Source organism: Mus pahari, chromosome 6 (genome assembly GCF_900095145.1).
Source record: "Mus pahari chromosome 6, PAHARI_EIJ_v1.1, whole genome shotgun sequence".
Classification (NCBI taxonomy): Eukaryota; Metazoa; Chordata; class Mammalia; order Rodentia; family Muridae; genus Mus; species Mus pahari.
In genome coordinates, this window is record NC_034595.1 from 38895428 (window position 1) to 38922583 (window position 27156).

The 27156-nt window shown below is 46.7% G+C and overlaps 1 pseudogene; it reads right to left on the reverse strand.

Annotated features, from left to right (window-relative positions):
• Nucleotides 1-13173: 13173 nt before the first annotated feature.
• Nucleotides 13174-13302, reverse strand: LOC115064311 (annotated as a pseudogene).
• Nucleotides 13303-27156: the final 13854 nt, after the last annotated feature.

Sequence of the window (27156 nt, forward strand, 5' to 3'; positions counted from 1 at the left end):
ACACACACACACACACACACACACACCATGCACACCCAGGTTCTTCTAACACTTTCATGGTTCCCACTGCAGGGTCCATGCTAGCTTCCCTTGGGTGCTGCTGGGTGTGTATTTCAGCCACATTTTGCTGTGGAAAGACACAGTGCCTGCTACTGAGAGCGATTTGTGAGCAGGATAGGAAGTAGTGGATGCTGGTGAGCTTGCTTGGTCTTCACTTGGCATAAAGTCCCTCTGTTCTGGAAGTTGGGGTGTTGGGGGGAGGGTGCAGCCATCCTGTCACCCACGTCCTATCTATGCCATGACATCCTGGTGTGTGTGTGTGTGTGTGTGTGTGTGTGTGACACCCTGGTGTGTGTTCCCAGAAGCATATGAGGTTGACATGGAGGTCACTGTTCCAAACATGACTTCATCAATAGTTCACAGAGTAACAGACATGGTGGCAGGAAGGTCTTGCTGAGCAAAGTCTCCTTAGATAGGAAAGCAACATGCAAACAGACTTGAGAGGGTGTGTGCGTCGGGGGCAAGGAAGCTAAGATGTCTTCTGGGACAGTGCTCAAGGGATAACAGTGAATTTCAGTTTGTGTAAAGGGTCCCAATCAGTTCTCTGTGGTTAAACACTATCGTCGTCGTCGTCATCATCATCATCTTTTATATTAAAAAATATCTGGAGTTGACTGGGTGACAATGAGGAACATTTTAACAGCTATCTTCAATCCTTCTAAAAATGGACCTAGTGAACATTGTTTAAAGTCTCTGTGATCAGTGTTGAACAGAAGGGAAAATCTGCTCTGTCCAGATTGCATTGTGTGGTAGTGATCCCATCTGGGGGTGTGGGGGGTGTGTGTGTGGGGAATTCTTTCTTTTTTCAGAGAATGATGGGGTTTGAGTTTTTCAATTATATGGACCATCAATTAATAAGGAGACAAATCATGGAAGACAAAGGAGTGGACTTTTCTCTTTTCCTTCTCAGCCAGAGGAATTTTCCCCTTCCTGCGGTTGCTTAGATCAGACACAGAGTGGAGGGAATCCTCACTGGGGAAACTGTTTCCTCTTCCCTGTGTGCATTCTGCTTAGAGGACAGGGGGCCTGGGTGAGAGGCCTGACCCCTTCCCGCCTCCATACAGTGACCAACCCTGACTGTGAGCAGGATTCAAGCAACTAAACAAGCAAGAGCCCTGCTCTTGGAGTGGGACAGGTTGAGGTTTTTGGTCTCTCTGGGTGACCTGGTAGAGCCAAAGGATTTGTGTCCCCAACAGGAGGGGGCACAGGTCTTAAGCTGGGAGCAGGGAGGGTCTTACTCCAGAGAAAGCCACTGGTCAACACAGGGAAACAAAACTGAAAGAAGCACATAGACAGAGACACACACACACACACACACACACACACACACACACACATACAGGCACACACACACACATACAGGCACACACACACACACACACACTAGGGGTGGCTACCACACATTCATACAACTGAACAGGCAGAGGGATCCAGTGACATCTCACATGGATCCTGGACACTCGATCCGCAGCCCCGCCATCTGACCTCTCCTATGTGCCCAACCTGATCCAGCTTTGCTTCTGGAGGTGAGAGACCAGGAGACATTCTAATTTGTTTCCTTTTGGGCTGGAGGTGCCAGATTCATCCGTATGGCAGTGACTGATCAGAGTCCTGGGAACTACCCTCCCTAGTAGCTCCTTGACCATTGCATTCTTGCCCGATCTGAGGGGCTCTGGGGTCTTGGTGGGACTTCCAGAAATGTTGTAGGGGGCATTCACAAGAGAAGACTGCTCACAGGTAGATTTTGGCCAATTGAAAGTTTTGATGAGCTGGCTGACAAAACTACAGTGGGTGCTCAGGACTCCGTTGTCGTATTGACACTTTCTTGGGTGAGCTTTTAAGTACGAAGGCCATGTTCTGGGTTGATACACTTCAGTTCCTAAGCACATTTAGCCAGAAGTGGAACTACAGAAGCCAAAAAGCAAGGTTAGTCTATCAGAGGCGTTCTCTGAACTATGGACTTTGATGGCTTAGGTCTTCGTTTTCACTTTCAGCAGGTGGTGCTGTGTACATGCTGACTTTTACAGCCTGAATAGCATTTCCATCATGGAGTCAGTTATGCTAAGGCCCTGTAATGATATGACTGTCCAAGGCCTGTAACACAGATTCCGGGTTACCATGACCGACTGTGGTCTAGAACACGGCATGCTGCCAACCAGCACACCCTCCTTGTGCCTGGGCCCACAGACTCTTGCCATTTTAGTCAGGAAGCAAGTGAGCATGTGAGAAGGCGGGCTCTCGGGATGAGGTGATGCCCCCGTGGCAGTGGCTGGCTGTGGGCAAGCTTTCCAATAAGCTGAGAGACCCGCCTAACCTGGAAGAGCAATGGGGAGTGACGTGAACAAGAGTAGTCAGGCACATCCAGACAACCCAAGCTCAGTCAGGGCAACATCCCTCCTTCTCCAAGGTCATTCCCCAGAAACTGTCACTGTGAGTTTCCCCAGAGTTATCAGCCTGACACTCTAGAATGGCTTCCGTGACCTTCCTGCATTTTCATAGAAGTTTCTCCTTTCCTACCATGGCCATGCCCTTCTGTTTGTCTTTGTCACTGGAGAGGAGGAGACCCGTGGGTCTCTAAGTTTCTACAATCAAGCGACACAGAGTGAGAGGTTGGAAGTGAGAGGTTCCAGGTGCCGGCTCACCTCACAGAAGGACTCTGAATGTGGGTCACCTGCTCTACTTCCCTGAGTCCGTAACCACAGCAACAGCCTGGTCAGTTCCTGTGAGAGCCATGGGAAACCTGTGAAGGAGAACTGTGCCTATCAAGGTAGAACAGGATGGGCCAGGGACAGCTGGCCGCCAGTCACTGTAATGTCCTCTGAGGGTCAGGACCACCCGCGGAAGCAGGGGGAGGAAGGGAGAGGTCTTCTCTGCTCTCAAAGTTGTGTCCCGGGCACTGGGAATGGTATGGAGCACCAAATAAGCATGTGACAGCCCCATGGGATCATTAGATTTCATGGCCAATCCAGTGGCCTTAAAACCAGCCTAAGCCTGTCTCCCAAAGGTGCCTCCCCTCAGCCCAAATCAGGGTCCTCATTCCCACCAAACATTTCTTCTTTGTCTGAAGTTTGAAGAGAAAGGGAGAAGGGAGGCCTTGTCTTACCTCCAGGGCCCAGCACAGCTTGGCACTCATCCACATGGCCGTGTTTGGGGAGACAGGCCCAGTGAGTGGCATCTGGAGAAGTTCTAGCCAAACTTGCGTCAACCTCGCCCTTGTGTCCCTTTGTGCATCCCTGCTGCTGAAGCATGACCAGGTGACAGGGCCACCCAAGTTCCTACCTTCTCTAAAGAAAGCCGATGGAATAAGAGCACTTATGATGCCCAGACCACCATTGCCCTGGCTCTAGGCTTGCATGATCCTCTTGGACTCTCTGTGACTTTGGGGGGTTCTGTCATCTGTCTGAGCCCCTGAAATAAATGGGGCTGATTTCTCTGAGAGGGGACTGTTACTTTGTGTCACTGGCTTCACTGCATGTCCCAGGCTGGTCTGGAATTCACTGTGTTCCTGACTAGCCTCAGATTCTTTTTCTTTCTTTCTTTTTTTAAAATGATTTATTTATTTATTTATTTATTTAATGTATGTGAGTGTTGGTATCAGGACGTATGAAACCTGTGAAGTCACATAGGCAGACCTGTAGACCTGTTGCCAAGGCAACAGCCACCATATTCCCAGAATCCACTTGGCTTACCTCCCACCTTTTCCTGTGTTAGGTCATCACCATATGTAAAGATAGGCTCGGTTCCGGTCTGCACCAGCCCCATCCCCAGAGGACTCTCCACACCGCAGGTGCCCTAGCACACCCAGGATCTTGCGATCACTGGTGAGTGGGACACAACATCTGTTCCAACAAACCTGGAGGGTCTTGTGCCAGCAGGGACAGGGACAAAGGAAACCCGCCCAACCAGCAGCTGGGGTTCGTTCAGTTCCAGTCGCGGCACCCGCCCCACGCCATCTTGGGCGCAAACTCAGCGGGCCCTAGCACACCTAGGATCTTGGGATCACTGGTGAGTGGGACACAACATCTGCACCCAAAAACCGGAGGGTCTTGTGCCAGCAGGGACAGGGACAAAGGAAACCCGCCCAACCAGCAGCTGGGGTTCGTTCAGTTCTGGTCGGTGGCACCCGCCTCTCATCATCTTTGGCGCGATCTCCGCAGGCCCTAGCACACCCAGGATGGTGCGATCACTGGTGAGTGGGACACAACATCTGTTCAAACAAACCCGGAGGGTCTTGTGCCAGCAGGGACAGGGACAAAGGAAACCCACCCGACCAGCAGCTGGGGTTCGTTCAGTTCCGGTCGGTGGCACCAGCCCCACGCCATCTTGGGTGCAAACTTGGCGGGCCCTAGCACGCCCAGGATCTTGGGACCACTGAGACCAGTCTACTCAGGAGAGCACGTGGGTGGCAGAAGCAACAGAGCTTCTTGGACAGCGTCCCTTCGGGCCTTCATCCTCAGCCAGGAGGCAGAGCTGAGACCCAGACCCCTGGGCACCTTCCTTGTCAGAGGAGAGTCGGCCTCCAGGGAGGACTCAGGAGGTGGATCTGAGCTCCAGACTTCTGTGCACCTTCCCTGCAAGAGGAGAGCTTGTTTGCAGAGAGTGCCCTGACCACTGGGACTCAGGAGAGAGTTGGACTCCCGGGAGTGCTGACAGAGGCTAACAGAATTACAGGAGTAACAAGCTCCAGCCAGAGACAGCTAGAACACCTAACACCAGAGACTACCAGATGGCCAAAGGCAAACGTAAGAATCTTACTAACAGAAACCAAGACCGCTTGGCATCATCAGAACCCAGTAAGCCCACCACAGCGAGTCCTGGATACCCCAACACACCTGAAAAGCAAGATTCGGATTTAAAATCATATCTCATGATGCGTAATCAGGGCGTTAAAAACTCACTTAAAGAAATACAGGAGAACATTGCTAAAAATGTAGAAGTCCTGAAAGAATTACAGGAAAACACTGCTAAACAGGCAGAAGCCCTTAAGGAGAAAACACAAAAATCCCTCAAGGAATTTCAGAAAAACACTGCTAAACGGGTAGAAGCCCTTGAAGAGGAAGTACAAAAATTCCTCAAAGAATTACTGGAAAACGGTGCTGAACAGGCAGAAGCCCTTGAAGAGGAAGCACGAAAATTCATCAAGGAATTAAAGGAATACACGGCTAAACAGGTACAAGACTTTGAAGAGGAAACACAAAAATCCCTTCAAGAATTACAGGAAAACAACCAAACAGGTGATGGAATGGAACAAAACCATCCAAGATCTAAAAATGGAAGTAGAAACAATGGAGAAAACCCAAAGGGAGACAACTCTGAAGATAGAAGCCCTAGGAAAGAAATCAGGAGCCATAGATGCGAGCATCAGCAACAGAACACAAGAGAAGGAAGAGAGAAGAGAGAATTTCAGGTGCAGAAGATTCCAGAGAAAAGATGGACACAACAATCAAAGAAAATAAAGAAAGGCTCCCCTGATTTCCCTCACTGCCTCATCTCTCTCTCCCCCTCCCCCCTCCCCTCCCCTTCCTCCTCTCCCCCACTTCTCTCCACCATCACCTTGCCCCTCTCTATCCCAATAAACCTCACTTGGAACTCTGTGGCTTGGTGTGGTCCTTTGGAAGCCTTTCGACGTTCAAGATCATAACAGTGAGTACACTACTACTCTCTCAGACACCCCAGCAGAGGGCATCAGACCCCATAACAGATGGTGGGGAGCCACCCCATGGTTGCTGGGAGTTGGACTCAGGACCTCTGGAAGAGCAGTCAGTGTTCTTTCCGAAGAGCTACCTTGCCAGCCCCTGGCCTCAGATTCCTGTTCTCTCTGCCCTGGCTCCCCAGTCCTCAGCTTCTAGGCCTCCCTTCCCAGCTGGAAGCTAATTATAATGAAGTTTAATAGTCAGGTCTGACGTTGGAGGGGTTGGAGGGCACTGACCAGCGGGCAGAGAAGCCTACTGTGAGGCTCAGAGGAGGAAGACTTCAAGGAGCCTTAGATTAGGTCCCACCCTGGAGCGATCCTCTTGGTCCTTTCCCAGGGGGCTGGGTTAAGAGAAGATGGAAAACCAGGGTGCCCTGGTTTAGAGCAAGACGTGAGGCCTGATTCCTTTCATAGCCACAGCTTAGGCTAAGGGCATCAAGAGCCCTAACCCCTTTCAGCTGCCTCGGGATCTCCTTCCAGGGGGACCCCAAATACTCCTTGGGGACTAAGCCAGAGAGGTCTGACTTTCAACTGCGGCAGCTGGCCACCAGGTGTCACTAGTGGCTCTGCAGTCCAGGATGGGGATGGCAGGTACACTGTGGGAGCTGGGAACCCCTGGAGGGAGTCACTCCTGAGGGGTGGACCATGGGCTAGGACAGTGTTAGGGACACCCCAGCAAGTGCTTGTAAGGAGTGTGGGAGGAATGCATGGTGCAGTTCTGAGCCATTTGCCCCGTGGCTTTCTGCCTTGTTGGGTTATCTTAAGAGAGCTTCAGCTCCCTCCTGCTTGCTCAAGAAGGGACTTTGGAACTCCTGCCTCAGCGGGCCTCCAGAGTGATCCCCCCGGGGGGGGGGTGAGGAAATTGATTTCAGGGCCCAGTCCAAAATCTGAATGCTTATCTTTCTCATGGTCACCTGTGAGTGGAAGTCTCAAAGGAGAGGTAAGAGAAAACCCGTTCCTGGTCCTGCTTCCAGTGTGGCCCAGACGGGTTGTCTGAGCCTGGCCCCAGGGTCTGTACTACAGCAAAACCTGGCCACACATTAAACAACTTCTGATTCTTGCTTCCAAAACGATATTTTAATTTCCTAATTACTGAATGAACAGTAGGGTCTCGCACAGCCGCTAGTTGATTGGATACAGGAGACCTATAGGCATGGGGATGGAGACCTGGGCCTTCTCTCAAGGGGACAGTCAGCCATTTGTACCACATCCTCAGTTTTCTGGAGCCAGAGAGACAAGGCTGAATTGCAGTCAGCCCTTCTTAGGCTGGGTCTCCCCACATGTAAAATTAGGGCAGCATTCATTAATACATGATCATTAATTTTACATCCGCTTGACTGGACCAAGCATGTCGATGGACAGACCTGATTGAAGGTATTTTTTGTGAGGCGAGAATATGTTTGGCTGGCAGACTTTGAAAGAGCAGATCCTTATGTCATTGTGGAATTGATTCCACCAATAAACCAAGTCTCAAATAGAAAAAAAGCCTGGCTTCATCAGAGCAAGAGAAACTTCCTCTTTGGTACACTGCTTGCAGACATCAGCTACAGTAAGGCTTCTCTTTCTCACCGAAGAATATCAGTTGTCTAGGACTCCAGCCCTTAGCTGTAGGTGAAACCACATAGCCTTGACTCTTGTGTGTCTCTGGCATACCATACCCATGCAGGTTCTAGATTTACCAGTTTACATAAGTGTGTGAGACGTCTTCTATAACAAATCTCTTCCCATCTCATAAAACATCATGTGTGTTCAGTTTCTCTGGAGACCCCTTGCTATCCAGGGGTATTAACTGGAAGTAAAGTATTTAAACGGAAGCACTGAAACAACCAGTATCTAGATGTTTTTGTTTGTTTGTTTGGTATCCAATTTGTCAGCCCTCTTGCTCAAGCATTAAAAAAATCACTCCTACATCCCTAGATGAAATACATTAGAGACCACCTCCGAGACACCAAAATCTGATCGTATCACCACAGTAGGAAAAGAACCCTCCTGGAAAAGTTTGACCAAGAGCAAGCCCAAGTTAGTTTTCCAGTATCTCACCCCATGCCTCCTGTCGTCTGAAACTTGTAGTTTCTGGCTTGTCTGTCATCTGTCTGTCGTGTATCATGTCTGTATCATGTCTGTCTATGCCTGTAGGACATATGACTATCTGTTTCTCTATGTCCCCGATAAAAGGACTTTGTTTTGCATTTATTAAATTGGATATAAACTATCATGTGGGGGAAGGAATGAAGGATACTTTACAGAAATCTTCAGAGTTTCACAAGGGACTCCAACGGACCCCTATCGACACAGACAACAAACAGAGTAATTTAAGCCTGCTGTTTATCAAGATCTATCCACATGCTGTGCCTAGCATTTTTGGCAGGTATTTACCGCACAAGATTTCTTTTGACTTTTGCAGTTTTCAGTAACATATCACATATTTAATTCACATATACACTCATGCATCCCTCTGGGTCAGGGCAAGGAAGAGACATAATTTAAGATTAAAGTTATACATTAGCTTAGGTTTATTTATTTATTTATTTATTTGAGACAAGGTTTCACTGTGTAGCCGCCTTGGCTCTTTTGGAACTCAATCTGTAGGCCAGGCTGGCCTCAAACTCACAGAGGTCCACCTACCTCTGCCTCCTGGCTGCTGGAATTAAAAGCATGCACCACCACCCGGTATACATCGTTCTCTATTTATCTATCTATCTATCTATCTATCTATCTATCTATCTATCTATCTATCTATTTATTTATTTTTGGTTTTTCTAGACAGGGTTTCTCTGTGTAGCCCTGGTTGTCCTGGAACTCCCTCTGTAGACCAGGCTGGCCTTGAACTCAGAAATCCGCCTGCCTCTGCCTCCCGAGTGCTGGGATTAAAGGCGTGTGCCATCACGCCCGGCTAGGTTAGCAGTTTTATCTTTTATTTTTATTTTTTTTCAGGACAGAGTTTTTCTGTGTAACAGAGCCCTTGCTGTCTTGGATTTCCTTTGTAGACTAGGCTGGCCTTGAACTCATAAGCGATTCACCTACCTCTGCCTCCTGAGGGCTGGGATTAAAGGTGTTTGCCATCACAACTGGCTGCAGTCTTAACTCTTTATTTTTTGTTTTTTTGTTTTTTTTTGTTTTTTTCTTCAAGACAGGGTTTCTCTGTGTAGCCCTGGCTGTCCTGGAACTCACTTTGTAGACCAGGCTGGCCTCGAACTCAGAAATCCACCTGCCTCTACCTCCCGAGTGCTGGGATTAAAGGCGTGCGCCACCACGCCCGGCGTTTTAACTCTTAAATGACTTCAAGATGTAGGAAAACTCTGGCTTAGAGGTCTGGCAAAAGTTTTTGTGTCTTAGAATGTAAGCGATGTTTTCATAAGACTATATTGTCACATCTAAGGAGGGGAATCGTTCTTCCTTTAAACTTGGAAATCCATTGGCCAACCTTCCAACACTTTCTTCTCTGATTGGACTGACTGCCTGGCTTCTGTCACATCCCTTTGAGGGGAACACTCCCTCAGTTTCTCTCCTTTACCTCCTAGCTCCATTTTCCTGCGCTTTGGAATGTGAGGCAGATGGCTGTCTGTTTCTTGTCACAAGTTTCTTGGGTGGGTAAGAGCAAGAAGCAGTGATCCCGCTCTCCTTCCATCATCCTCAGTCTTTCTATTCAGTCACTCGTGCTTCAGAGCATGAAAGGCGAGGGGGTGGGTGTTTTATAATTTTTAAGACATAGACCTCATTTCAACCCAGTGCTTCTTAGCACTCGATAGCAATTAGAATCATTTTTAGCAGATTTGAAAACCTTCGTGTCCCTAGTGCACTTTGGAGATCTAAAATACTTTTTCACTGTTATTCCCCCCCCCACCCCCCGCCTTTTAAAATTGGCAGTATAATAAAACCACCCAGGATCACTTTCAGGGTGCTTTATGATACACACTGATTTGTACCATGTGACGCTTAGCCCATGAGTCAAATTTCAGAGGTCACGTGACACACGCCCTCCACTTCTGTGGCTCGAAAGTCGGTGCACGGTTCCCTTTGCTCAGGCCTTGAAAGCCGGATGCCTTTGCTTTCAAAAATTGATAAGTAACAACACATATAAATGTTTATGTGACAAACACGTATGTTTTAAAGGCCCAAAGAATAATACCAACAACGAAATGCAAGGACTGGAAAAAAATGGTTTAGCGGTTTAGAGCACTGGCTGCCCTTGGAGTCGATCCAGGTTTTATTCCCGGCCCCCACATGGCTACTTATAACTGTCTTATCTCCAGTTCCAGAGCATCTGGCATCTTTTCTGGCCTCTGCAGGCATTAGGCACACATGTGATGCACAGACAAACATGTAGGCCAAACACACGCATAAAAACAAAACAAAATGAAACAAAAATCCAAGCCAACCCCCTCCCCCCTCAAACAAAACAAAACAAAAGATGACTCATCTCTTCCGACCTATGTATCTGGAAAGCCCTGCTCACCCCCTGCTGTTTTAACACTTAAAGTCTCTGTTCCAGCCAACCCCTTGTTTTGAGCCATCTTGAAAGTCAGTCTCTTTCCCTCCATCCCCCCGCCCCCCCTTCCCCGAGGGTACCCTCTGTGCAGCCGTAGGCCCCCTGCTTTGAACTTGTGTAAACGGGGTCTCGCACTAGGTCCCGTCTGTGACTTGTTTCCCCATCATCTTTCATGGGCTTCCTCTTACCGATGTGTGCTGTCACAGTTCCCCCAGCCTCCCTGGTGACTAATTATCCCTCAGTAAACATAGCAGTGTCTCCATTCCTCACTGTCAATAGACAGAGCAGCCTTTGTTACTGTGAGTGTTGTCTCTCAGGACTGTCTTAGAAGTCTCTTGGCACAAAGGGACAAGATGTTTTCTAAACTGTAAAAAAAAAAAATCAGTCTTTTTCCATCAACAATGGCTGTCCTGTCAAGGGCCAGAGCTCGCTCACCTTGTGAACCCCTTGTGTACCTGTCTGTTTGCTCCAACCCTGGATGCCAGGAGTTCCTGAGACTTGACTCTCTGCCACTTCCTTCTGGTTCCCACTGGTTGTGAGTTAGCTAACTGTGTCACATGGTGAGGTCAAGTTCTACTGTTGAGATGATTCAGACATCATCCTTATCCTTACGCACGCACGTGGGCATCGCACTCTGGTTCTTGCTTGCCAAGTTTGCATCCTTGTGCTCCCATTTGCAAAACGAAGCTGCCTTGCTGAGCTGCCTAGACTTTGCTGTCTGTGTGACACTGGGGATGTCCTCGTGAGATGCAGTTACTAGAGGATACGTGAGATGTGTATCTTTCACCTTACCCACAGACAGGAAATTGTTATTTATGGAAAAAGTGGTGGTGTAATCAGAGTAACAGCTCTGCCAGTCACTGCTTTCCCAGAGACAGGTAAAAGGTGGCAGGAATGGATTTATTTACACGTTGAGTTCGAGAGAATATTGGGGTTGGTCTGGTGCGACTATGCATTCAAATGCAAAATTCTCGATCTGGTTGCCCTAAGATGATTGACTTTTCACCGAAACTAGCTTTTGTTGCGCAAACCTTGTTCCCCAAGTTAATTAGTCAATAAAAGGCTAAAGCCTGTGGTTGCGTAGTAAAGAGAGATAGATAGGCAGGGCTTCCTGGGAGGGAGAAATGAACTCTGGGAAGAAGAAAGAGGAAGGCCCGTTCGCCAGAAGACGTCAGAGGAGATGGACGTTGCTACAGGCCTGGAAGGTATAGCTAACCATGAGGCTGAGTGAGGCTAGATGGTTAGGTTAACTTAGATGAACTAGTTGAGTCTGCTCAGCTAAAGCCCAAGCTTGCTTGCTTGCTTATTTATTTATTTATTGTATGTAAGTACATGTAGCTGTCTTCAGACACCCCAGAAGAGGGCATTAGATCTCATTACGGATGGTTGTGAACTACCACGTGGTTACTGGGATTTGAACTCAGGACCTTCAGAAGAGCAGTCAGTGCTCTTAACCGCTGAGCCATCTCTTTAGCCCAAGGCCTAAGCTTTGAAATAAAGGTCTCTGTGTTGTTATTTGGGGGGGGAGGGTACTAGTTGATAACTGTTAGCATATTAATTTCTAGCTTTAATTAAAATATATGTATATATTGAATATTAATAATCATTTTTTTTTATAAGAGGGAAACATTCTTGGTTTCTTTCAGTCTTGCCTGTAGCAATGTTGCAGTTTATGGACAGGGGGAAGCAGAAGTTAAGGAATGCGCTGTTAGATCTGAGCTGAGTCATGCTAAGCGCTCGGTCTGTGAGGTTAACCTTTTCCAGGGAGACAGTCGCTCCTCTGCAGCCAAGGTTTGGGGCTGTTCTCACCAGCAGGGTAGGATTTCCTGGAGAGATTCTAGCTTCGGACAGGGCCCCTGTGCTAATTTCTATTATCAGCGATTCTTGGCAGTACCAGTTTTCCATGTCCTGCTAAGCAGGTCTCAGAGCACCGAGGCCTCTGTGGCTGGCAGGCAGTATCGCTTCTTTGTGGGCTTTGCCTACGTTTTCTTGACTGCTGTTGAGACTGAATCTCCTCGGAAGCTGACTGGCCTTTTTCAGTTCTTCTGTAAAGGGCTTATTTGTATCTTTTGTACATTTTTTTTTTTCCTACAGAAAGTAGAGCAGTGGTTACCCTGTGTTGGACGGGGGTGAGAGGGATAGAGGGAAACTTTTTTTTTTAAAATTCCGCTTTGACTCTTTGTTTCACAGCATGCGTCTGTGTCCCGATCATCTCCCTGTCCCTTCATGTTCTCTGTTCACTCCTGCATCCTCCTTACCCAACACCAACACACACACACACACACACACACACACACACACACACACACACACAGAGCGTAGGAAACATCTCATCATGGAAACTGATGGAAACAGTGTGTCCCACAGTATATCCCTCTGTTTATACATCTTTACTTGCAAATGTTCATTGCAATGAGTCACTGGTCTGGTTTGAGGCCTTCGGGTCCTATCAGGGCTGCCCCTCCCCCCCCATGTTCTCTAGTGCTAATATGAGTCATCGACACCGACCCCTGTCACTGTTGAGCTATGGACTCAGACATGGCCCTCGGCAGCAGCAGGGCTGGGACCTTGCCATGGCCCCAGGTGGCAGGGCTGGCCACTCACAGCAGGCTGGTCCTCTCCACCCTTCAGTCTCCAGTCCCATCTCTCCTCGCAATGCTGGAGCTGTGCCCTTGTCTTTCTCTCCCATCTGTCCACCGCATACTCACATCGTGGTGGCTCCTGCTGCCGGCTGGCCACTCAGCTGGTGAGTCCGTAGGCGATGTCCTCTGGCAAACAGGTTTCTATGGTCCACCCATGCTGTGGGGCAGAGGGCAGGTCTGAGGGCACCTCTTCCCACTTCTATTGTGTGGCGTGGAGAAACACAGGTCTCTGGCTTCCTCCTCCAGTGCTGCGCTGCCTGGATTTGATTTAATCTGATTTTTTCTTTTAAAAACGTGTTCTAGGCATAAAATGTCTTCGGCCACCAAGCTAGGATGAACAAAGGACTGTCATCTATGCTCCCGACTGATATAAGAACACCACCACCAACAAGATGTCTCTTTGCCCATTTTCCTGTGTGTGTGTGTGTGTGTGTGATCTGTATATCTTTCTTTTTCTTTCTTTAAAAACCAAACCAAACCAAACCAAACCAAGCCAAACCAACCCAACCAAAAAAACCTTTTTGCTAATTCTTTGTGAATTTCATGCCATGCACCCAATTCCACTCATCCCTCTGTCCCTTTGTATCCACTCTCTGTCCTTGCAACCTCCCCCTCAAAATAAAATAAAATAGAATAGAATAAAAAAAAATCAATCTTGTTGTGGAAGCTGTAGTGTGTGTCAGTGTGTCCCATCGTATACCCATATGGCCACACATCTTGACTTGTGACTGTTCATTGCGATGAGTCCTTGGTCTGTTTCGAGGCCTGTCACTGCATAGGTTTCTGCTACATCAATACTGAATCCTCATGGGACTGTCCTCCTCAATATCCTGTTGTTGCCTGTGTCATGGAGATCCTACAACGTTGGATCTGCAAGACTGGCCCTTTTACACACTGCAGCAGATCCTAGATGGGGTTGATGTTGGGGTGGGGCAAGTCAAAGCCCTGGATCTGGGCCTGCGAGGTAGCTGAGTTGGTCAGCAGGCCAGCTCTCCCTCACCTGCGCCACCATGGTGAACTCTCCAGCACTTCCCCTGTTAGCTTTTGTAATGCTGCAGATAGCAAGGGGCAGGGTCAGATTTCCTGCTCTCAGGGCCGGCTCACCAGCACCTGGGCCAGCTCAGGTGACAGTCCAGACCAGGGACATCTGTGTGGCCTTTGGTGGCAATGTGGGTCTGGGTTATCAACACAGTCCCCCGCTGCCATAGGGCCACAGACCCAGACATGGCCCCTGGCAGTCATATATCCCTCAGATATCCACGTGGTCTCTGGTGGCAGTCCAGACCATGGACATTTGTGTGGCCTTTGGTGGTAGCTTGGGCCACAGACATCTACACAGACCTCTGCTACAGCAGGACCAGAGACCCTGACATGGCCCTTAGTGACAGCCTGATCCAGGACATCACTATGACCTCATTTCTACCTGTTCCTCACCTGAGTCTCCTTGAGTATTCCTTGGGGTTCTAGTCCCACCTCTCTCCATAGTATAGAGAGAGCCCTAGCTTCACTTCCCCATCTCCTCATCACACACTTGTTCACTGCAGTGGTGCCCTCTGCGGATGCTCCTTCAGGCTTCTTGGGGCCAGTGTCTTTGTATACTTGGGCCTTGTGGTGGTTTGAATGAGAATGTGTCTCATGTTTGAACACTTGGTCCCCAGTTGGTGGTGCTATTTGGGGGAGGCGTAGGAGGTGTGGCCTTGCTGGGCAAAGTCCATTATGAGGAGCGGGCTTTGAGATTTCAATGCCCCTCCCCATTCCACCCCTGCGCCCCCTGCTTCTTGCTTGTGGTTCAAATGTTCACTTGGCTTTTGCTTCCACTGCCGTGTCTGCTGCTTGCTGCCATATTTTCCCGCCAGGAAGAGTACTTATTACTCTGGAACTGTAAGGCAAATAGGCCTTCCTTCTATAAGTTGTCTCAGTGATGCTGTTACATCACAAGACTGGGAGAGCTGACTGGGACAGGCTACCTGGCTTTTTCTTGTAGATTTATAACCTGGCATTTTGCTTTGTTTTGTTTTAAACACAGGGTCTTTACCCTGGGATTAAGTGCTGAGATTATGTGTGTACCACATTCAGACTACCTTTTGGTTTTGTCAAGGTCAAACTAGGTTAAATTTGCCTTTAGAATTAAGGTGAAGGAATCAAACTCTAAAGAAATATGTGTATTTGTGATTTTTTTTTCTATCAAGGTAGCCAGACAAGGGCCTACATATCCTGAACCTCCCTTCCCCCTTTGCATAGATTATTCAATCAGGCCAAACTGTGAAGTTGAGCTCCCACTGGTGAGATGAAACAAAATTGCTACCTACATCAGGAATAAAACAGAGGCCATCTTGGCTATATATGCCCCCAAACCTGGTTTGGGTTCTGCCACTCACACTCTTTTGCAGAAAGAAATCGCCTTGCTGGGCAACTTTATTCTTGTGTGCTCCTTTGGGCAGGACCACAATTATTCTTTTCCAAGAGATCTAAGACTCGGGGAAATGAAAAACCGGGTCATAAGTAGGTTGGTTCTTTTGGTCTTGTTTACCTGCAAACTGCTAATATGTGATTTATTTAAACAAGAGGGCAGCTAGCTTCATCTTTAGTGGATCTCAGAAGTGAAATTCCAGACGTGCAGTGGAGCAGTGCCAACTCCGAGCTGGAAACTCATCCAAATGCAAATGGGCAGACCCCACAGAGATCGGCAGAACTGGAAACTGGAGACTTTCCCTTTTCTCTACAAATACATAGCAGCAATGATGGTTTAAAAGAAGAGAAAATATTTGGTTCCCTGTGTTGCGGGAAATGTTAAAAAAAAAAAAAATGAACCCGCTAATTCTCTGAGGGCCGGACCCCCGCTCCCTCCAACTTTCCAGCCAAGCTGGACCACAGGGCTCCCACCGGACCATCTCTTCAGCAGCCACTCCCCACACCTAGTTCCTTTCGCTACCACACAATGCGCCACGCAGCCCACGGTCAGCCATCTCAACACCCAATCACCTGGTAGAATCAAGACTTCCAAAGCTTAATTAACCAATCAGATTTATGTATCAAGAATATCATAATTTACAAGATGCCAATACAATAATTTCAGAGCCAGTTGATAGCGATAAAAGCTTTATCCAATAGTTCTAACCTCGTGAAATCATAACTACTCGTGGCTGGTAAATGCCACTCAGGTTCACATCCGCGCAGCCGTCTGTCTTCCTTCTTCTCCTACCCTGAGACGCTCCCTGTCTCCACAACTCCGCCTCCCTTTTTTCCTGTCCAATCACAGGCCTTCCGCTGCCCTAATGAGATTGGACAGAGAAAATCCTGCAACACTCCTGGATACTGAAGTTTTTGTTGCTTCAGCTCAGGTTGCTCAGTATTTCGTATGGAGCATTCTGAGAACAGCTTGAATGTGACTTGAACATTCTCCCAGCCCGAAGGAGCCACAGCAAGAGGCCAAAAGATTGCGAGGGCTGAAGTTATGTTATCTTTTTAAATTACTGTCCCTAAGAGATCTATAAAGCAAAAGTGCCTCTAACCCGTAAGCCCCACTTGCCTATGGACAAATAGCTTCCTGGAACATTGGAGGTTATTGTAAGATGGCAAGTCATGTGTTTTTCCTCTTCTAAACAAGTTCCGTTGCTCCAACAGCACAGCGTATGTTTAATCACATATAGGTAGGAGGTACATGTGGAGGAAGTGCGTTAGGATGTATGCTTGCCTCAGATTGGATGAAGGCAGGAAGTATATATAGGCTTTGACTTTATAAACACCTGACTAATGAAATTCGAAGCCATTCTCTGGGAATCCTAGGTATGGACCTAGCCAGTGTCCATTGTCCTGGCTAGTATTCAACAAATTTGGCCTCAAGTTTGGGTCAAATATTGTGGTGTGGTCTTAGTCTCACCTGGTAGGATTAATAAAACCTCTTCGCCGTCTCTGGGGATGTTTTCAAGGATGGCGCCCACGGTGTTTTCCTGAAGCGCCTGGGTTGAGAGTTACTCTCTCTCGGGAAGCCAGTCCACACTTGGGTGTGTACTGTCCTTTTTGTAACCACTTTCTCTTTTCCTAATACTTGTGCTTCTTAGCTCTTTCTAATAAATTCCAGTTCGGCTTCATGTTAACTTGTCTGTCTTAGTTTTTATTCTATTGCCGGGAAGAGACACCATGACCAAAGCACTGTAGAAGAAAACATTTAATTAGGGAGCTTGCTTACAGTTTCAGAATGTGAATCTGTGATCACCATGAAAGGAAGTGTGGCAGCAGACCGACGGGCAGGCATGGTGCTGGAGCCGTAGCTGAGAATTTACATCCTGACCTGAAGGCAGGAGGCAGAGAGAGGGAGACTGGGCCTGGCTTGGGCTTCTGAAACCTCACAGCCCTCCTCAAGTGACACGCCTCCTCCAGCAAGGCCATAGCTCCTAGTCCTTCCCAAACAGTCCCTCAACTGGGAACCAAACATTCAAATCTGTAAGCCTATGGGGGCCACTCTCATTCAAACCACTGCATTGTCCTAAAGTTCTTTTCTGTGATGAAGTCAAGAGTCCTTAGATTCACCCGAGTAGAAATCACACATTGCTTCACAGTGCAGCACGGAGGTGTGTGTCTGATCCATGCCCAGCTGCCTCTGACAAAGTGGACAGAATGACTTCTGGGGTGTTGTTGGCTGATGGGTTTTTTTTCTTACCTATGACAGCTGTGTGATGTGGAGGAAGGTGAAGATCAGGCACTGTCTTGACGCCTGCTCTGAGAACCAATGTTCCAGGAAGTTATTTGTCCTTAGGCAAGTGGGGCTTATGGGTTAGAGGCGTTTTTTGCTTTATAGATCTCTTAGGGACAGTAATTTAAAAAGATATAGTTTGCTATAGTTTAAAACGACTCCTCTCTTTTATAATTGTTCCCCTCACATATAAGAGCTGTGAGGCTTTGTAGCCACCTATCTCCCCAAGCCCAGCTAACCAGGCCAAGAATTGCCACAACTCAAAGTGGGTCGTGGAATCTGGAAAAGAGGGCGCTATGGTTGTTTGTGCATAGCATGCCTTGTCGTGGCTCTGTCCCTCACTCTACCGACTGGAGCAGGGGAGTGTCTGGATGGGGTCTGCTGAGTGGTAGAAAATAAGGGCAGTGGTCAGACATGGCACACAGCCTCCACAACGTTTCTGTTCCTTCCTGAAACCCGTTGGGGCCTGTGAGGTCCAGTGTCCTGCGCTAGCTCATTTTACTTCATTTCCCCTGTCTTTCATAAGTTTTTGGGTTTTGTATTGTTTTTTGTTTTTTTTGTTTTGTTTTGTTTTTTTGTTTATTTGTTTTTTTTGCTGACTCTTGATCAACTTGTACTGTGTTTTAAAACCCAAAAGAGGATTCATGAGGAGAAGATTAATCTGCAGGGAGAATTTTAGGTCTCGGGCAACAGTGAACTAAGCAGGTGCTTCCCGCCCCCACCCTGCTGCCCTCTGGATGCTGAGAGCAAGGTGGTGACTGGACACAGGGTTCACTCCAGTGCTTTCCTGCAGGGACACATCCCTGCCATTTAGCAATCTGTTGTCTTTATTAGCTCAACACATTGGAGGAGGAGGAAAACCATGAAAAACAACAACAACAACAAAAACAACAACAACAACAACACTTTTTCCTGTCTCCTCCCTCCACTTTTTTTTTTTTTTGAAATGGGGGTGGGGGGGTGAGTCTGGAGAGGAGTGTCATGGGAGATTTTTTTTTTTAAGATTTATTTATTTATTATATGTAAGTACATTGTAGCTGTCTTCAGACACTCCAGAAGAGGGAGTCAGATCTCGTTATGGATGGTTGTGAGCCACCATGTGGTTGCTGGGATTTGAACTCTGGACCTTCGGAAGAGCAGTCGGGTGCTCTTACCCACTGAGCCATCTCACCAGCCTCTCCCTCCACTTCTGAAGCCACCATTGCAACTGCCGTATAAAACGTGCTTTGCCCTTTGGGAGGAAACACAGAATTATTAAAAGAGCAGCCTCCTGCACTGACTGGAGAATGGGAAGGGGTTGTCAGCATCAACCCTTCCAACCTTCCTCAGCTGAATTCTGGCATCTTCCTCTTTGTCTTGACCAGAATGGTTTCAATTGTCATGGTATAGACACACTGTCCCCATCCCCCTGTGTTAAACATGCCCAACTCTGATGTTCTATGCAAGCCTAGCTCACACTCTCTACCTGGATGTGTAAGTATTTCTCAGTCTTTGTCTGTCACAAGTTATTGCATGTTTCAAAATTCATCTAAAAGAACTATTTTTGTTGTAAGCAGTGGGCGATCGTGGAAAATATGAGCAAGGTGAGGCAGGAGGATGTCTGTGACTTCCTCCTTTCTTTCTTTCTTTCTTTCTTTCTTTCTTTCTTTCTTTCTTTCTTTCTTTCTTTCTTTCTCTCTTCCTTCCCTCCTTCCTTTATTTCTTCCTTCCTTTTTTAAAAAGATTTTTTATTTATTTATCTATCTATTTATTTATTTTATGTATGTGAGTCTACTGCAGCTGTACAGATGGTTGTGAGCCTTCACGTGGTTGCTGGGAATTGCATTTTTAGGACCTCTGCTCACTCCTGTCAGCCCTACTTGCTCTTGTTGGCCCTGCTCACTCAGTCCCTGCTTGCCCTGGCCCAAAGATTTATTTATTATTATATTTAAGTACACTGTAGCTGACTTCAGATGCACCAGAAGAGGGTGTCAGACCTAATTACGGGTGGTTGTGAGCCACCATGTGGTTTCTGGGATTTGAACTCATGACCTTCAGAAGAGCAGTCAGTGCTCTTACCTACTGAGCCATCTGGTCAGCCCCATCAGTGGCTTTCTTGTATGTCTGTCTGTCATCCATGCTGGTATTGAGTCCTAAACTTGCTCCTTAACTAAACTATGTGGTTCTGGCCAAATTATTCTCCCAGGAAATGAATTGGGCTCTTAACAGTTCATCAATTCTGGGAAATTTTTGGTCAGCTTTGGAGAGTTCTCCTCTCTGTTCTCCCCTGCACAACCGTGATAATGAATGACCATTTCATGCAGATGCCGCGAGACTAAACAGATGTAGCAGAGGGTCTTAAAATTGTCAGTTCATTCATTTGAACGACTGGAGGAATTTGTTTGTTTTTAAATAACAGTGTCAGGAAGAACCCAGATCAATTAAATTAAAATTTCTGAGTGGGGGAGCCAGCCATCAATCTTAATTTTCCGATATTCGCAGTGTTCAGCCAAACATGAGACAGTGAGACAGTGCTTCCAATAATCATTCAATGAGCAACAGCTGCTTTTAGGAATATAACTAAAAGCTGACCAAAAATCTCCCTGAATTAATGGACTATTAAGAGCCAAATTCATTTCCTTTTGAATGCATTCATCCAACAGCGTTTGAGCATTCTCTGTGAGCCAGGATCTCTGTGTGCCAGAGTGTCCTTTTCCAACTCAATGAAAGCTCATATTACTTTCAAGAGAAAATGTAAAGACCTGAGATATATAGTTAATTTATCAAAGTGTTTGACATGTGGCCCAGTTAGCTTTAACTGTCAACTTGATAGGACCTAGAGTCACCCGAGAAGGAAATCTCAGTGGAAAGCGTGCCCAGATAAAATTGGTTTATGGGCATGTTGACAGGGCATAGTCTTGGTTGCTAATTGATGCAGCAAGGATCAGCCCACTGTGGGTGGCACCATTCCCTAGGCAGTGGTCCTGAGCTACATAAGAGAGCTAGTAGAGTATGAGGTAGAGTGAGTCAGGAAGCAGCATTTCTCTGTGGTTTCTGCTGCTCTTCCTCAGCTATGAGTGAGTTCCTGGGTCAAAGATAATGTATGGAACACCAAAATGTCTACCTTCAAGTTCCTACTTTGAGTTCCTGCCTTGACATTCCACAACGATGGACTATACACTCTATAATGAAATTTCCCCTAAATTGCTCTTGATTGGAATATTTCATTATAGGTACAGGAAGTGTGACCAGAATGCATGCCACTTGAGGACCCAACCTCATTCCTAGAACCCACGTAGGAAACCAGTGTGATGGCATCTACTTGCAATCCCAGACACTGGAGGGGAGACAGTCAGATAGATAGATCCCTAGGGTCCATTGGCCTGTTTTTTTTTTTTTGTTGTTGTTGTTGTTTTGTTTTTGTTTTTGTTTTTTGTTGTTGTTGTTTTTTTTCGAGACAGGGTTTCTCTGTATAGCCCTGGCTGTCCTGGAACTCACTTTGTAGACCAGGCTGACCTCGAACTCAGAAATCTGCCTGCCTCTGCCTCCCGAGTGCTGGGATTAAAGGCGTGCGCCACCACGCCCGGCTTCCATTGGCCTGTTAGGCTAGCCTCCTTGGTGAGCTTTAGGTCAAATGACAGACACTGTCTCAAAAAACACATGTATAAAAAGCCCCCCAAACTCAACGTTTATGGTTCTGAGGAATGACACCCAAGGTTGGCTGTCCTTTGGCTTCCACGTGCATGCACCCCTATCCCTCAAGGAATCCTAAGAGTGGACTGAAGACCACTCTTAGGATTCCTTGAATGCCCTGCAGGGAACAGTGGATGACTTCTCAAAGCCCCCTTTTTATAGGAGGGTGGCACAGAGGTCTGCTCTTCAGACCTCACTCTGATGAAGTGTTTAGGCTCCGGCAGGCTTCTTTCCCCTTCTCTTGCATACCTGTCTCTATCGTTCCAGGATCCCATGGAACTACTCCAGGTTCCCTCAAATGTAAGGATCTCCTGGACCATCCATAGCAGCAGGGCAGCTTATGTGAACGGTCTCAAGAATCTGGAGTCCTGAGATGGGGGTGGGATCCCACCAAACTCTATCTCTGGGGAGTAGGTGATTCTTATGACCATAGATATTCCCTGAAGAAAGCTCTAGCTCCTCCAGAAAAATCTCTCTCCTGTACCACAGCTTCCTTATGGGAGAGAGGTTACAGCAGCTACTGCAGAGCTGGCAAGTTCTGCTGGGGCAAAGCCCCCGTTAGGGACCGACTATGAATTGCTGACATGAGATGGTTGTAGAGTAGCCCTACATAGAAGCAAGGCACCCAGTGGCTTTCTCTACATCCCCGGGCCATCAGGAGGCAGGGCGCAAGGCTTAGATGTGTATGCTTTCTACCAGGGCTGGGAAGGTTTCTGTAGGAGATGGTTAGGGAGGCCTCATTTAATGTTCCAAACATCTTATCAATGATGCTGTCTCTTCCAGACTCAGACTATGCCAGTGGATAAAGCTGTCAACTTTCTGGATAGGCACCTTAGTACATGGACACCTACACATACCACACATGTACATACATACACCCCCACCCCACCATATATATATTTACACATATACATATTTACATACATATATACATATACATATTTACATACATATACCATATACACAGACATATACAAAGTAAACCAGATTAAAAAATAAAAGTGGACTAAATAAGCATTCTATGTTTTATTGATTCATATCTCTAGCTGGACACATATTCTAGTTTTTGTTTTAACATCTGGTTTAGGTTTGGATTCTTTAGAAAATTATAAGTTTGGCCTCAGACTTCACAGTAGGGGCCACCCATCTTCCAGGTGTTACCCAGTACCTTAGACATTATTGTTGTCAAAAAGGGCAGAGTTCTGGAATGTTCCCATTTCTATAGTTTCAGGAAGAATGGCATTGTTTCCACCATACACTGAACAGCGCTAAACTTAAATTTAAGCCATTGGCCAGTTACATGAATGAATTTATTTACCACTTACGTATCAAATCTCATATCTCATGTACCTCTGAGAATTAGAGATATAAGAATAAATAAAACATAATCTCGCATGTGATTCTCGAAAAAAAGCACATTGATTGGCTGCACTATTCATTTGGATAACGTCTCTCTGGACATCTAGGGAACAGTTTATGAAACTCATCATTATTTTTACTGGATACTTGGATAATTTCCATTCTTTTGAATTAGATGTAGGTAAAATTTTTTAACAATTTTTTTTTTATTGATTCTTCAGGAATTTCCCATCACATACGCTTACCATTTCCCAGTCCATCCATGTCTGCTCCCTACACGGATAACCTCCCTGCCCTCCCTCAAATAAAACAATAAGAATAAAAAAATTTTAAAATAAAAAAAAACACATAATCTCTGCCCATGTTAGTTCTTGCTGATAATACCTGAAAGTTGGTGGTTTAAAAGAGAAATTATTAGCAAGCACTGTTCTGGGTCAGTAATTTGGGCTGTTTAACTGATTAGTTTTCTGGTCTTGGCTGAGCTTTCTTGGCATCTGTGGCCAGTTAGGGTTAGCTGGCCTAGGGAACTCCCAGCTGGGGTCACTCGAGTCTGATTCACATTCTCTCCTCTCTAGTGAGCCAACTTGGCTCATTTATATATAAGGATGCAATATGTATTGTATAAGGAGCTTCACGGATCCAAAGGAACAGAGGCAGCTGCTGCACCATGAGCCAGCTTGATAGAAAGATACAAAGACAGGCAGATCCCAAGGCAGGTAGATCCTGAGTTAAGATCAGCCTGGGACACAGCTAATTTAGGTCCAGGCGTGGTTGGAATGGTGATTCCGGCTATCTATAGTGTGTGCTTATGTTTGTTGTATTTTCCTAAGAGTCAAGGGGCTTAGGTGCATGGAATGCTGATTCGTGGGATGGTCAAGAGGGAACTTGGAATAAATAACTGCTGGTCATATCTCCAGCTATTTTTGACAAAATTTTTTGAGGAAATGAAAATCTTATTTTACATAGGGTTGTGAGCCACCATGTGGTTGCTGGGAATTGAACTCAGGACTTCTGGAAGACCCGTCAGTGCTCTTAAGCGCTGAGCCATCTCTCCAGCCCATCTCCAGCTATTTTTATGAAACTTTATCGACACCGTAATAGCTTCAAATGATACCCGCGTTTTGTTAATATATGCTATTATGGTCTGGATAGGAAATATCTCTGTAGCGGTTAGTTTTTGTCATCATGACCCAAACCAGAATCACCCTGGAAGGGAGAACCTCAATTGAGGAACCGCCTCCATCAGACTGGCCCATGGTCAGGTCTGTAGGGTATTTTCTCGATTTATGATTGATGTGAGAGGACCCAGCCCACTGTGTGTGGTGCCACCTCTGGGCAAGGGGTCTTGGGCTGTAGAAGAAAAGTAGCTGCATGTGAGTAACCTGGGAATAAGCCATAAAGTACCTCCCACAGCCTCTGGCTATGTTCCTCTCTCCAGATTCCTGTCTTGAGTCCCTGTCCTGGTTTCCCTCAGTGGTGGTCTGTCTCCTGTAAGGTGAAATAAACACGTCCCCCTTTCAATTTACTTTTGGTTAGTGTGTTATCACAACAACAGAAAGTAACACAATACCCTTGTGGTGCCTTGGATAGGTTTGACCCTTATAGATTCACGTGTTTAATACTTCGCCATAGGGAATGGCACTTTTTGAGTAGGTGTGGCTTTGTCGGAGGAAACGTGTCACTGGGGACGCACTTTGAAATCATATATATGATCAAGCTCCACCCAGTGGAGAATCCAGTCTCTTCCTGTACGTCTTCAGATCAAGATGTAGAACCCTTGGCTGCTCCGGCACCATGTCAGCCTGTAAGGTGGCATGCTTCCCACTATGATGATAATGGACTCTGAAACTGTAAGCTGGTCCCAATTAAATGTTAGCTAAGAGTTGCCATGGTCATGGTGTCTGGGTCACAGCAATGAATCCCTAACTAAGACACCATAAACAAGCTCATGAGTTGAAGGCTTTGTTCAGGGCCTATTGGCCAGGAAGGCACTGATCTCATTGGATGGTTTGATCTGTTGACTCGGTTGTTGAAAGAGCCAGGAGGAGGTGGGGCCTGATGGGAGGAAATAGGTCATTGGAGGGGTGACACTGAGGATCTCTCTCCTGTCCTCCACCCTGTTCTCTGGTTTTCTCTGCTTCCCAGCATCTCTTTTATTCATTCCCCAATCTGGTGTTCTTTCTGTCCCACGCCATGGGCCCTGAGATGGTAATAAGTGGTTATGGACAGACACCTCTGATGCAGTGAGTTGTAACAAGGCCTTCCTGCTTCTCATGAACCTGCTATTTTCTCACTGTTGATGAAAATCTGACCCCCTCTCCCCCAGGTGCACACACCTCTCTGTCTTCAGCTAGAAACAGAAGCCACCTTGTTATGATGCATGGAATGAAACAACCAAGAGTGAGAGCAAAACCACAGCCATAAAACAGATCTTCTTGGGTTGGAGAGATGGCTCAGTGGTTAAGAGCACTGACTACTCTTCCAGAGGTCCTAAGTTCAATTCCCAGAACCCACATGGTGGCTCACAACCATCGGTAATGGGTGCCTGCACACACACACATATGTGCAGGCATCCTTGGTGATCAGTCATATTCCTCTGGTGCTGCAGTTTCCAGACATGGTGGGTCACTTGACATGGGTGCTGGTAACTGAGCTTAGGTCCTCTGCAGGAGCATGTGTTGCTAACCACTGGACCATCTCCCCAGCCCATCTGCATCACGTTAGTTGCTTTAGCCTCTCTTCCCTGCATTGTCCTTCCATCACTCATGCTGCATTGCATGGGTTCCAGTACCCAGCCTTCAGGACTCCTCCCACTTTTTGTGCATGTGGGTGGGGCTTGCCCTCACTTCCATTATCTCTCCACCAGCTTCCTGCTGGCTTTGTAGAGCATGCTGATATGGCTCCCCATATATAGCTGTGATGAATTTGCAGACATGTTCTTGTAAGTCTGAAAGTTCATAGCTGCTCTGCTCTGTCATCTCTGGACCTGTGGCAAGGCCTGGGCCTGCTGCCTATGTCTCCAGCTCTGAATTATAGGCAATTAAAAGGCAAACATGGGAACAGAATGCATGAGGGGGCTTGTCTGCGGATAAGAGACTATTAATGTCCACTGTTCCTTTAATTGGAGCTCTTTCCCTTGTTCTGGAATCTCTTAAACACCTCTTTGGATTTTCCCATTAAGTGGGTACCAGCAACTAAGTGACAAGTGTCAGTTACACTAACCAGATGGCACACACTGCTGTCCTTCCTCCTTATCTGAAGATGTACTAAAGCTAGATGGCTGTTATCCCTGCTAAGTTCATTGTTATCTGTCAAGTCACTGTTGGGTCCATTTGATTCGGCTCTTTTTAGCTTTAGGAGAACCAAGATTAGAGGAAATAAGACAGAGTGACTCTAATTCTGTCAAGGGAATAAGCCACGACCTGTTGAAATGGTCCCATTTACCTCTACCACCCTTGCTCAGTCCATTAGTGGGTGACACGGGGCACCTCACAGCCACCATCCTTGGCTTCTGCTGGTGACTGACATTCACAAAGGCAGCCTTCTTCAAATCCAAGTAACCAAGTCTGTGGATAAATAATCTTTCCTTTGACACCATTAGTAAGGATTCTGTCAGCGTCTCCATTAAGAAAAGATGAGTGATTAATCCGACAAATTGCTAGCTCGTGTGTGTGTGTGTGTGTGTGTGTGTGTGTGTGTGTGTGTATGTGTATGTGCGTGCCTTCTCCTGTGAGGATTGATAGAGTTCCACAAAGCCAGGTACCTCCAGAGTGACACAGAATAGCCACTAACACCATGTGGATATTTAAGTTTAAATTAATTAAACAGAAAGGAAGGGCTTAGTCCCCAGAATGCATCCTTTGCAACATCCCAAGTGCCCAAGAAGTCCCTGTGCCTAGAAGCAAGGGGTAAGGGATATTTCCACCACTGTGGAAAGTTGCTTTAGATGTGGCTGACAGCGGCTTGGTGGGACTTATAAGAACACGGTCTTCTGAATCTAATGGAACTTGGTCCAAATCTCATTTTTTCCTATTTTTTTGTTTTTGTTTGTTTGTTTGTTTGTTTTTCAAAACAGGGGTTCTCTATGTAGTCCTGTCATTTCTTTTCTAAATAACTAAATGGCAAATCACATCACTTGCCTCCCTGGAGGTCTCCCGAGTCTATGAAGGAGTGGTTTGCCTGCCTCCCAGTACAGTGTGAGGACCAGGTAGGATGGTGCTTCTGAGAGAACCCGGTGTGCCTCTGCATTAATATTTGTTCCTTACACAGGACAGCCTGGTTTCAGAGGATGGTTGCTGTATAGATAAATGCTGGTTTCCCACATTACCAAGAAAGGTAGTTTTCATTTCCTGTAAGTGTCGGCTCTCACTAGTGTTGACGTAAGAACAGTTCTCACCTCAGAGGGAACAAGAGAGTTTATTTTGGAGCTAAATTATATGAGTGACTACCATACAGATTTACGTTACCCCAAACATCTTATTCCAAGTGTGGTAACTAACCATCTCAGGATTTTTTTTTTTTTTTTTTTTGGTTTTTCGAGACAGGGTTT